The sequence below is a fragment of the Stomoxys calcitrans genome, chromosome 1 (assembly GCF_963082655.1).
Source record: "Stomoxys calcitrans chromosome 1, idStoCalc2.1, whole genome shotgun sequence".
Classification (NCBI taxonomy): domain Eukaryota; kingdom Metazoa; phylum Arthropoda; class Insecta; order Diptera; family Muscidae; genus Stomoxys; species Stomoxys calcitrans.
In genome coordinates, this window is record NC_081552.1 from 219,988,795 (window position 1) to 220,002,926 (window position 14,132).

The window sequence follows — 14,132 nt, forward strand, 5'->3', positions numbered from 1 at the left end:
TTATACAAAATTTCGCTTAAATCGGTGCACACATCTCCGAAACAAACAAACAAAGCGCAACAATTTAATTTTTTATATAATAGATGTTCAAATCTGAACCTATATGGCCCATTTACAGTCCCCAACGACGTACATCAATATAAAGTATCGTAACATTGACCAAACGCAAACATTTTATAATTAATTAAAGGGAGTGATATGTGTTAAAACGACCTTCAAATCAATAGGTTCAAGTGATTTTTATACCCTCCACCGTAGGATGGGGGGTATACTAATTTTGTCATTCTGTTTGTAACTACTCGAAATATTCGCCTGAGACCCCATAAAGTATATATATTCTTGATCGTCGCGACATTTTATGTCGATCTAGCCATGTCCGTCCGTCCGTCTGTCTGTCGAAAGCACGCTAACTTCCGAAGGAGTAAAGCTAGCCGCTTGAAATTTTGCACAAATAACTTATATTAGTGTAGGTCGGTTGGTATTGTAAATGGGCCATATCGGTCCATGTTTTGATATAGCTGCCATATAAACCGATCTTTGGTCTTGACTTTTTGAGCCTCTAGAGGGTGCAATTCTCATCCGATTTGACTGAAATTTTGCACATAGTGTTTTAGTATCACTTCTAACAACTGTGTTAAGTATGGTTAAAATCGGTCCATAAACTGGTATATCTGCCATATAAACCGATGTGGGGTCTTGACTTCTTGAGCCTTTTGAGAGTGCAATTCTTATCCGATTGGAATGAAATTTTGCACGACGTGTTTTGTTATGATATCCAACAATTGTGCTAAGTATGATTCAATTCGGTTCATAACCTGATATAGCTGCCATATAAACCGATCTGGAATCTTGACTTCTTGAGCCTCTAGAGGTCGCAACTATTATCCGATTTGCCGGAAATTTTGTACAACGGATCCTCTCATGACCATCAACATACGTGTTTATTATGGTCTGAATCGGTCTATAGCCCGATACAGCTCCCATATAAATCGATCTCTCTATTTTACTTCTTGACCCCCCAAAGGGCGCAATTCTTATTCGAATTGGCTGACATTTTACACAGGTCTCCAACATATAATTTAATGGTGGTCTAAACCGGATCATATCTTAATATCGCTCTAATAGCGGAGCAAATCTTTTCTTATATCATTTTTTGCCAAAGAAGAGAAGTCGGGAAGAGAACTCAACAAATGCGCTCCATGGTGGAGGGTATATAAGATTCGGCCCGGCCGAACTTAGCACGCTTTTACTTGTTTTCAATAAACCGATTTTTACAATAAAAACGTTTTCAATTAAGCGAATTCGACTGTAGCTGCTATGGGCTCAAAATAATGCATTTTTCATCGTATTAAATGGAAGGTGGTTTTTATATAAATCCAATGTTGAAGGTATCCCAACATAGGCCTGGACCAACTTAACAAGTTTTCACTTGTTTTTTGTTATCTATTTCCATGCTGCCGATATTAACACCCTGTTTAATTTCAATTCTTAGACAGATGTTTTGAAGGCGACACACTTTGTTGCAAGTTTATTTAAATTTTCCTTCGAAAGATATATAAATCTTATCACCACCTGCGATGGCCACCAACGTTTTGATCATAATTTTTATATTTGTTTGGAATGCCACAAAAAAAAAATGGATTTCATATGTTTGCATATCAAAGGAATAAAATCATTTGATGAGACACACTCTTAGAACGCACTCACACCAAAGCCGCAATTGAAGATACATTTGTATGTTGCAGCTCGTGTGTCATTAGCTAGCTGGAATCTGTTATTTTCAGAATTCCCAACACGTTCCTCATTCCTCACATATTATCATAGCTCACGCCCACGGTAACAGCGTTTTGCTGCCGAAGGGAACAAGACACTGGAATTTGTTGGTGCATACAAAACACACAAAAAATGCATTGACACCCAAGAACCAAATGCATGGTGAGGATGAGGATGACAAACAATTGTGGGCAGCTCCTCCATAACAGTTTTGATGGCTTGACGTAGAACTACTACTTGGAGGAAATGCATAAATTAGTGTTCAAATACATGAGTGTTTGGTATTCGAATGATGTTTGGATACCATTTTGTCCATGACAATACAAAGGGGCAATTAACCGTAGCACATTTAATAGCATTGACATTGTGTTCTTGTTATTATTGTGGTTGGTATTGGTGTTGGAGATTGTCGATTATCTAGCGGGCAGCAGGGTCTTGGGGATCTGGAAAACTATTTTCATACCAAATGATTTTTTTTGGGTCTAAGGCAAGTATGGCCCCAGTTGTACGTGTGTGTGTGTGTGTGTGTGTGAGTGTTTGTTTGTTAACACATGTCGGCATTATAAAATCTGTTATTTATTGTCGTATATTTTGATGGTGTCAATCTATCCATCCCTAGTGGAATAATTATTAAATCAGATTTGTGTTGATTTCAATTTCAATTTGATGTGAAATGAAAATACAAACGTTTCTCTTTTCCATAGTAGTCGGTTACCCATTAAAGGTCATTTGTCAATCAATTATGATTACATTAGAACTGGGCATCAGATCTTCATGCCTTGGATATCACATCAAAAGAATATCACATGTGGCCCACTCACTCACTCACTCACTTCCTAATGGTTGAGATAAGACATTGGTTAACTATTAGAAACATATCGCTTTTGTGTAACCGGTTACAATGCCAGTGATGAGTAAGGAATTCTAAGAACAATTTGATTTTACTCCAAACTTTTGAATGACATAAGAGCTAGATACAAAACACAGATTAGTTGCTGTTACTGAATCGTTGTGTCATCAACATAAAGGGTGATTTTTTTGAGGTTAGGATTTTCATGCATTAGTATTTGACAGATCACGTGGGATTTCAGACATGGTGTCAAAGAGAAAGATGCTCAGTATGCTTTGACATTTCATCATGAATAGACTTACTAACGAGCAACGCTTGCAAATCATTGAATTTTATTACCAAAATCAGTGTTCGGTTCGAAATGTGTTCAAATTTTGACAAATTTTGTTCAGCGATGAGGCTCATTTCTGGTTGAATGGCTACGTAAATAAGCAAAATTGCCGCATTTGGAGTGAAGAGCAACCAGAAGCCGTTCAAGAACTGCCCATGCATCCCGAAAAATGCACTGTTTGGTGTGGTTTGTACGCTGGTGGAATCATTGGACCGTATTTTTTCAAAGATGCTGTTGGACGCAACGTTACGGTGAATGAACACATTTCGAACCGAACACTGATTTTGGTAATAAAATTCAATGATTTGCAAGCGTTGCTCGTTAGTAAGTCTATTCATGATGAAATGTCAAAGCATACTGAGCATCTTTCTCTTTGACACCATGTCTGAAATCCCACGTGATCTGTCAAATACTAATGCATGAAAATCCTAACCTCAAAAAAATCACCCTTTATATACATCATTATACAAAAATACAGTAACAAATATTTTGTTAAATGATTGTATTGGGTTGCCCAAAAAGTAATTGCGGATTTTTTAAAAGAAAGTAAATGCATTTTTAATAAAACTTAGAATGAACTTTAATCAAATATACTTTTTTGCACTTTTTTTCTAAAGCAAGCTAAAAGTAACAGCTGATAACTGACAGAAGAAAGAATGCAATTACAGAGTCACAAGCTGTGAAAAAATTTGTCAACGCCGACTATATGAAAAATCCGCAATTACTTTTTGGGCAACCCAATATAAAAGATATACTCTTTGGAAAGCAAAATGTTTTAACCTTTTGGCATAATGGCGATTTTGTGGTACATACTCGAAATTTCATCAAAATCGAATAAAAAATGCTCCATTTATGGGCTCAATACTCCGTATTGGGAGACCGTCTATATAGCAGCTATATCCAAATATGGTCCGATCTGGACAATATTCAACAAAAAGATTTAAAGGGGTACCGGTACCCGCTGTGCCAAATTTCATCGAAATAGGATAAACAAGCAAGAGCGTGCTAAGTTGGGCCGGGCCGAAACTTATATACGCTCCACCATGAATCGCACTTGCCGAGTTGTATGCGCGGTATCTCTTTTTAGGCAAACAAAGAATATTGAATAAGAACTGTTATGGGAGCTATATCAAGTTAGAGTTCGATTCGGATCATAAGTAAACTGAATGTTGAAGACCATAGTTAAAGTCATTGTGTAATATTTGAGTTTATTCGAATAAGAATTGTGACTTGTAGGGGATCAAATAGCAAAATCGGGAGATCGGTTTATATGAGAGCTGTCTCAAATTATTGAACGATTCAGACCATATTAGACACGTATGTTGAAGATCATGAGAGAAGCCGTTGAACAAAATGTCTGCCAAATCGGATGAGAATAGCGCCCTCTAGAGGCTCAAGAAGTCAAGATCCCAGATCGGTTTATATGGCAGCTATATCAGGTTCTATACCGATTTACACCATACTTAGCACAGTTATTGGAAGTCATAACAAAACACCTCATGCAAAATTTCAGCCAAATCGGATGACAATTGCGCGCTTAATTGGCTCAAGAAATCAAGATCCCAGATCGGTTTATATGACAGCTATATCAGATAATGAACCGGTTTGAATCATACCTAACACAGGTGTTGGAAGTGATACCAAAGCACCATGTGCAAAATTTCAGTCAAATCGGACGAGATTTGAGCCCTCTAGAGGCTCAAGAAGTCAAGACCCAAGATCGGTTTATATGGCAGCTATATCAAAAAATTAACCGATTTGAACCATACTTAGCGCAATTGTTGGAAGTGATACCAGAACACCACTTGCAAAATTTCAGTTAAATCGGACGAGAATTGGGCCCTCTAGAGGCTAAAGAAGTCAAGACCCAAGATCCGTTTATATGGCAGCTATATCAAAAGGCCACCGTAAGGTAGAGGTTAGCATGTCCGCCTATGACGCTGAACGCCTGGGTTCGAATCCTGGCGAGACCATCAGAAAAAATTTTCAGCGGTGGTTTTCCCCTCCTAATGCTGGTAACATTTGTGAGGTACTATGCCTTCTCTCCAAAGAGGCACGCCGTTCGGACTAGGCTATAAAAAGGAGGCCCCTTATCATTGAGCATAAGCTTGAATCGGACTGAACTGATTGATGCGTGAGAAGTTAGCCCCTGTTCCTTTGCATTTATATCAAAACATGGACTGATTTGGCCCATTTACAATCCCAACCGACCTATACTAATGAGAAGTATTTGTGCGAAATTTCAAGCGGCCAGCTTTACTCCTTCGAAAGTTAGAGTGGTTTCGACAGACAGACGGACGGACGGACAGGGCTAATAGACTTAAAATGACATGACGATCAAGAATATATGTACTTTATGGGGTCTCAGACCCATATTTCGAGGTGTTACAAACAAAATGACGAAATTAGTATACCCCCATCCTTTGGTGGAGGGTATAAAAATGCTCCTTTTATGGGCTCATTGCACAATATCGGGAGATCGGTATATATGGCAGCTATATCCAAATATGGTCCGATCTGTGTCACATTTGGCAGGAATCGGTAGGGGTTTACCAGAACACACTGTATGAAATTTCATTGATTTCGGAGAATAAATGAATCTTTTATGGCCTCAATACCCTATATCGGGAGATAGGGTGGTCCGTCTAAGGGCAGCTATATCCAAATATAGTCTGATCTGAACCGCACTGCACAGAAATGAATAGGGAGGCCCCTATACCAGAACTCACTGTGCCAAATTTCATCGAAATCACATGAATAATTACCAATTTATTGCCCCAAGGCTTTAAGTCTGGAGATCGGTCTATATAGCGGCTATATATAACTAAAATCCGGTTTTATGAGATCAGAAGTTTAGGTTTATATACAAAGAATATGAAATCATCAAAAATAGTTTGGAAAATTTTTTTATATCCAAGATATCTGCAAAATTATAAATGCCAACATAAATACCCAAAAAAGGTTTTTATTGGGTATTTGCCCAATAAATACCCAAGCGTTAGGTATTTACCCGGTAGAAACCCATCTCTATAAATGACCTATTACGGATGCTGACTGAGGAGGAATTTGAGCTCGTCTGCTATGCAGACGATGTTAGAATACTTTTAAGGGGTAAAGATCCGAACCAGCTATGCAGAAGGGCCGAAAGGGTCGTGCATATGGCACATGACTGGGCTAGACCCAAAGGTCTCAATGTTAACCCAGAGAAGACCAAAATATGCCTGTTCACGGGGAAGACGAGGGTGGGCCAATTTAACGCACCACGTTTCCTCAATAAGACGATTTCGGTCATTTAAAGTCTTGGCCCCATAAAATGCACATTTATAATCCAATTTCGCTGAAATTTGAGACAGTGACTTATGTTAGGCTTTTCGACATCCGTGGCTTTAGTAGTAGAGGCATCAATACACGCTAGTTATCCATGACGAGGTGTTGCTGTACTGGCGCTACCGTGTGATTTGGTGGTGTGCATGCCTGGCACCTGCCTTGCCCATGTTGATCCTGCAGTGTATGCTCTTTGTTGTTTCCCGTTGTGTTTTCGGTTCTCATCTGTGAGGATGGCCGCGTTGAGTGTTGAGTCCCTTGTTGGAGCTGATATATGAGGCGTAGCCCGTGAGGGCTGCCGTGTCCTGTATATCGTTCTGTTATATGTTGTTTTTATGCATACACATGAATGCTGGCTGTTAGGTGGGCTTAGGGCGGTTCTTTTTCACAGGTGACCAGTGTCAGGGGTTCAACTGGTAGTAGTCTTTTAAATCTGGGTCGACGGGTATCAGGAGCCCCCTATGGGGAGTAACGAGGTGGCTGTGTTTTGCACCCGAATCGCAGGTAGAGCATAGGCTCGGCGTGGAGTTGCGTTTTCAACCGGGTGCCGTGACCCATAGATCGAAAGGAGTTTTAGGAAGCGCTCCGCTCACCTAACCAAGGAGGCGAATACGTTCAAACACGTGGGATCAAATTGGTACTCATGTGTAGGTTACTACATGTGCGGGCATTGGTAGACGCATTGTATTCACCCTTGGGCCTCACAGGCTTGCGCCATGATGCCAGGCATCTGCGTTAAACGGGACATTAGTGTGTTCCCTTTGAAGTTTTGAAGGGCTAAAGCAAACTTAAAATCAACAATTCTTCTCTATCACACTAATGACATGTTTAACTATGATGTTGAACAACATTTAGCGGTTTATTCAAACAAACAACAAACACTTAATACTTAAAGGGAAGATTATACAAAATTGATACGAACAACACCCAAAAACCACAAAATACATATGAGAAATAAATAAAAATATTTTCATTCATACGCACTCTTAGAAATATTTAAAAAAAAAAAAAAAAACATCACGACTAAACGCCACATGAAAAGCTAGACAAATGGCTGGGCCATTATAAATTAATTTCATAGCTTTTCGTATGCTGCAAAATTTTAACATGAAATTGGGTGAAAATAGTGCTTGGACTAATTCAACATGACTTAGCAAACTAAAATCATGAAATTCCTCCTCGTTATTTATGAAGAGGCGACATACATACCAAGAGAATGGTACGTCGTCTGCCTCTAGTCTTCATATCTACTATGTTTAAATGCCCACACATAAAAAGAAATTTATGCTTGAATTTTTTCCTTCATTATGAGAATCGAGTTTTTTTCTGTACCCACTCACCACATGGGTATTAATGCAGCCGCCCCAAAGAGTTATGTTTTGTTTATTTTTTTTTTTTTTTTTTTTCAATTTAAATTAAGAATTTTTCTAAAAGCAAAAGTTGCTGCGTCTATTTCAAGGTCTTCAACATTAGCCATGACCAAATGGGCAGACGACAAATGTCAGACAGCAACCAGCAGCAGCAGCAGCAGACATGTTGAGTCGTCTTGCTTGCATTGCTTGTCTGGAGAATAGGTTACAAACTTCTTTTTCCCAGGAAACTCATTAAGTTTTCAACTCACAAGCACATATGCCAAGAGTTGGTTATCTTTAATTTCCTTTGGTAGGGATTTTTCCTTTATTTACATCGAAATCGAATAAAAGAGAAAAATATTTGAAAATTTCGTTAATCGTCAATTGAGTTTCGATACAAAGCATTGTGTCCATGTTTGTATGTTTAGCTACATTAACCGGAAACAGCAAAGTTTGATAAGTATTCAAACATTACAGAAACTTTATGTTTTTTTTTTTTGCCTAGAATATAATTAAAGGTGGAAACTACCATGAGTTTATGCACCTCTTCGAGGAAGAAAGGAAGACAGTTTGTCGTGAAGAATAAAAATAAATTCATTTTGTTAAACGGCTATAGTAGGCGCCTCTTTTCTATGATATACTCTTTATGAGTAAAGGAATCATACTGAAATTTATGTTTTAATGTAGCATTTTTATAGCCCCATTACATAAACGGACCACCAACGGGCATTGTTTAGCAAGCCTACTTATTGCTCTAAATTGAAACTTTTTTTTGGCTATATTTAGCCCTACCTCACAAGTGATGAAAATAGGTTGGGTTAGGTTAGGTCGAACAAGTAAAAGCGTGCTAAGTTCGGCCAGGCCGTAGATCGCATTCGTCGAGTTCTTTTCCCGATATCTCTTTTAGGCAAAGAAAGGATAAAAGAAAAGAATTGTTATAATATTGGAGCCATATCAAATTATGGTCCGATTCGGACCATAACTGAATTGAATGTTGGAGACCATAGTAAAAGTCATTGTGTAAAATTTTAGTCCATTCGGATAAGAATTGCGCCCTTTAGGGGCTTAAGAAGTGAAATAGGCTGATCGGTTTATATGGGAGCTGCATTAGGCTATAGATCGTTTCAGACCATATTTGACACGTATGTTGAAGGTCATGGGAGAAGCCGTTGTACAAAATTTCTGCCAAATAGGATGATAATTACGCTCACTGGAGGCTCAAGAAGTCAAGAGCCCAGATAGGTTTATAAGAGAGCTATATCAGGTTATGGACCGATTTCAACCATACTCAACACAGTTGTTAGAAGTCATAACAAAACACCTCATGCTAAATTTCAGTCAAATCGGATGAGAATTGTGCCCTCTAGTGGTTCAAAAAGCCAAGATTCAAGTTCGGTTTATATGGAGGCTTCATCAGATTATGGACCAATTTAAACCATACGTATTACTCAAGAAGTCAAGACCCCAGATAGGTTTATATGACAGATATATCATGTTATGGACCGATTCCAACCATTCTCAACACAGTTGTTAGAAGTCATAACAAAACACCTCATGCTAAATTTCAGTCAAATCGGATGAGAATTGTGCCCTCAAGTGGGCCAAGAAGTCAAGATTCAAGATCGGTTTATATGGCGGCTATATCAGATTATGGACCGATTTAAAACATACTTGGCACATTATTGGAAGTCCTAACCTAAGCCATCGTTCAAAATTTCAGCCAAATTGGATTAGAATTGCGCCCTCTAGTGGTTCAACAATCAAGAGTCAAGATCGTTTTATATGGCGGCTATATCAGGTTATGGACCGATTCCAGCCATACTCAACACGGTTGTTGGAAGTGATAACAAAACACGTCATGCAAAATTTCAGCCAAATCGGATTAGAATTGCGCCCTCTAGTGGCTCAAGAAGTCAAGATTCAAGATCAGTTTAAATGGCGGCTTCATCAGATTATGGACCGATTTAAACCATACTTGGCACAGTTGTTGGAAGTCATAACTTAACCCGTTGTGCAAAAATTCAGCCAAATCGGATTAGAATTGCGCCCTTTAGTGGTTCAAGAAGTCAAGATCGGTTTATATGACGGTTATATCAGATTATGGACCGATTTAAACCATACTTAGCACAGTTGTTGGAAGTGAAAATCCAACACCTCATGCAAAATTTCAGCCAAATCGGATGAGAATTGTGCCCTCGAGTGGCTCAAGAAGTCATGATCCAAGATCGGCTTATATGGCAGCTATATCAAAACATGAACCGATATAGCCCATTTACAATCCCAACCGACCTACACTAATAAGAAGTGTTTGTGCAAAATTTCAAGCGGCTAGCTTTACTCCTTCGAAGCTTAGTGTCCAGTGACTTTTATTTGGTCCAAAATCAGACCATATTTGGATATAGCTGCTATGGGTGCATAAATAATGCATTTTCACTGGATTATGACGGAAGATTGTTGTTGTTGTTGTTGTAGAAGTGTGTTATACACTGAGGCGCCAGCCCTTGCCGATGAAGATCTTTCTCGGGTCAATCCGGTACGTGCAACCGGCTGCCATGGGATTGATGACGAAAGGTGGTTTACATATGTACCCGAGGTGCTGGGTATCCAACGTTCGGCCCTGACGAACGTTTAGCCTTTATACCTGGTGGTACTGGCTTACCTGTGCGCTTCAATTGAGAGTAAAAGCTTGCTAAGATCGGCCGGGCCCAAAATAAGTTCGCCCGAAACGAAATTTATACAAAATAAATTAAGCTGTAGGGCATAATGTTATTCTACATACCGAACTTCTGTCAAACCAGCAAAAATTTAACCTTCTAGGAACCGAACCAGGACGATCGAAAGACCGGTTTACATGGGAGCTATATCAGGTTATAGACCGATAATCGAACAAAAATTGCGGCTTCCAGGGGCTCACGAATTCAAATCGGGAGATCGGTTTATATGGGGGCTATAACCAAATCTGAACCGATATGCTCCATTTGCAATCCTCAATGACCTACATCAATATTAAGTATCTGAGTAAAATTTCAAGTGGGTATCTTTACGCGTTTGACCTCTTTCGTGATTTCGACAGACGGATGGACGGATGGACGGACGGACGGACGTAGCTAGATCGACTCAGAACGTCGAGACGATCAAGAATATGTATGCTTTATGGGGTCTTAGACGAATATATTCGATGCGTTACGGAATGACTAGATTAGTATACCCCCAACCTCTATGGTGATGGGCATAAAAACGGATTTAGTTAAGCTTCATGTACTCCAACCGCACATATAGGACTACGGGCGCACTTAGTTGTTGCAAGTGGGAAAGATGGCAAGTATAGGCACAAATTAGTAATCCTTCTAATAAACCAAATGGTCACGAGCCAGAATTCATGATGTACTACGCTACTGTACTCAAAGTGGACAATCAGAAAACCTTGATGTTCAAATTTACATGGGGTTCTTTTTATACCCACCACTATTGTATACTAATCTAGTCATTGCATTTGTAACACCTCGAAATATTGATCTGCGACCCCATAAAGGATAAATACTCTCGGCATTCTGAGTCGATCTAGCCATGTACGTCGAACTCACGATAGTTTCGACAGACGGAAGGACGAAGGGACGGACAGACGAACATGGCTAGATCAATATTTCGAGGTGTTACAAACGGAATGGCTAGATTAGTAGGAGGCGCAGAGATCAGCATGTTCGCCTATGACGTTGAACGCCTGGGTTCGAATCCTGGCGAGACCATCAGAAAAAAATTTCAGCGGTGGTGCTCTACTAATGCTGGCAACATTTGTGAGGTACTATGCCATGTAAAAACTACTCCCCAAAGAGGTATCGCACTGCGGCACACCGTTCGGACTCGGCTATTAAAAAGGAGGCCCCTTATCATTGAGCTTAAACTTGATTCGGACTGCACTCATTGATATGTGAGAAGTTTGCCCCTGTTCCTTGGTGGAATGTTCATGGGGAAACTTTGAATTTACTTCTTATTGATGAAGGTCGTTGGGGATGGACCATATTCAGTTCAGATTTGGATACAGCTCCCTTATATTTTGCTTTTTTCCTTGGCATCTAGAGTGTGCAGTTTTTTAAAGATATTGATCATATTGTTCTTTGTGAAGGTTCTTTTTCGTGAATTGCACCATTAGCTGTGAAGTGCTTTGAAAGTCTCAATTTTTTGACAAAAATAAGTGTGCGAAAAATCGAACAAATAAATAGAAAAGTGACCAAGTAAACAATGTACATATACCGAATTTGTTTTAGCTTTTTAATAACAACAGCAACGCATGTTTGCAGAAATTGATAGTTTTGTGGCATACTCCTAAAAATCGAAAATTCTCTAAACATTGCTAAATAAATAGAGAAATTATAAAAAAAAAAACCTATTCACTCTGCCCATCCCAAAATTTGCCAAACAGCCTTGCAAACACATTTTTTCAGAAATTTTTTTTTTTGAAAAAAAAAAAATATAAATAATTTGCAACAAAGATTCTCTGATTGAAAATCATAGCAAATATGGTTTCCTTTTTTGCAAAATCTATTTGAATTTTACAAAATTTTCATTATGAATGTTAAGGTTAAGTGGTGGTGGTGGTCACCGCCTTAGATTCCAATGATTTAAAGTTATTTATTTTTTATTTTCATTATAGTTTTTGTGTATGCTGCTGTTGTTGTTGTTGTTGCTATTTTTGACGACACAACAAATGGTTTTTGTGAATTTGTGCCAAAAAGTAGCGATTTCAAATGAGGCAAAAACTAGAAATGCTGAACATTCTGCAAATGAAGCCACACAGCCAGCCCGCCAACCAGCCAGTCAGCCATCCATGAAGGAATTATCTGCTTTAATTGTATTTTTATGATTAGACATTAGTTTTTTCTTCTTCCTACTTTTTTTTTTTGGGTCGGATCAATTCCATTGAACGTGCGCTTTCTTCTGTTTATACCAATTGAGGCAACATTTAAGGAATGTGCCTATTTTTGCTGAAAGCCAAAAATGCACACAAAGCCATTAACCCAAATGGGGGGGCGGCGAACGAACACTTGTTCTATTTCAAATCTTTGCGTTATTAAATGTGCACTTTTAATTAAAATTTACAACAATGTTCTTCTTTTCTAAATCTTTTTTAAGAACATGTATTTATATTTACATATGAGAGAGTATTGCCATAAATTTCAAATATTTCTATTGTCTCTTTCAGATATCCGTCAGTTTTTGTTCTTTGTGCGAGAGATCATAATTTAAATGTAAGTATGAATGCATCATGTCCCACTTCCAATATTCTTTTTGATTGCTTGGGATCATAGATGGAGGTGTTTGCTATATTTATACGTTCATACAGTGGCTGGGAGTAACATAACTTTTGAAGAAAATCTTGTAAAAATTTAATTTCTAAAGAAAATAGTTCCAACTGTTTAAAATTCACACTTTATTCTTAAATACCTATCAATGGATATCAATATTGTCCCAAATCCCAATTTGGGGTGGAGCGTCAGATTCCAGGGATCAGTCCAATGTTGCCCCGATCGACCCATATATAGTATTGAAGGGTATTTAGTGGATGGGCGGTCCCCAGACTCTTCTAAGATTGTACACTAGATTCATAGTCTACTCCCTAAGACCTTTTATTTGATACCCATTTTGTGATTTTGGTCATACATGCCCGTTTTTAGGGGCTTTGGGATTGGGGAGATCTCGTAGATACCTTGGACCAAATTCTCATACCAGATTCGTACCCTACTTCCAATTACATTTCATTTGAAGCCCACCCATATTTCCACAATCGCAAGATATGCGTCAGATTCCAGGGATCAGATTCGTACTTTACTATCCTAGACCTTCACTTTAAGTCCAATATTGTCCCGATCGACCCATATGTCGTATTGAAGGGTATTTAGTGGATGGGGGTTCCCCAGACTCTTCTAAGATTGTATACCAGATTCATAGTCTACTCCCTAAGACCTTTTATTTTATATCCATTTTGTGATTTTGGTCTTACGTGCCCGTTTTGAGGGGCTTTGGGATTGGGGAGGTCTAGTAGACACCTTGGACCAAATTCTCATACCAGATTCGTACTCTACTTCCAATTACATTTCATTTGAAGCCCACCCATATTTCCCCAATCGATAGATATGCCATTTTTGGGATTTTTTTTGGTATAATAGAGGCGACGATAGGAGGTTTCCGTCCGGATACCTGAGATGAACCTTGAAGTCGAGTGCGAGTCACTGCTGCCATCGGCACAGTCTTGGATTGACGGAACCCTAGTATTGCCATCAGGAAGATCATGTTACACGGATGGATCAAAGCTATAGGGCAGAGTGGGTCTGGGGGTTTACATTGAGAACCCAGGGACTGAGATCTGTTTTAGACTGCCTGACCATAATACGGTCCTGCAGACAGATATCCGGGCGATCATTGGTGCTAACGCGAGACGTCGAGTGGGAACATCTTTATCGACAGTAAAATTGCCATAAGGGCAATAACAACCAGGATGGTAAGG

General features: G+C 39.0%; 1 protein-coding gene across 1 annotated transcript in view; it reads left to right on the plus strand.

Annotated features, from left to right (window-relative positions):
- Positions 1-14,132, plus strand: part of LOC106087349 (multiple inositol polyphosphate phosphatase 1) — a 107,694-nt gene that overhangs the window by 27,072 nt on the left and 66,490 nt on the right. Inside the window, exon 2 of the mRNA XM_013252365.2 lies at positions 12,831-12,876. The gene's annotated coding sequence lies outside the window, so the exon portion shown is untranslated. The remainder of the gene's footprint in view (positions 1-12,830; positions 12,877-14,132) is intronic.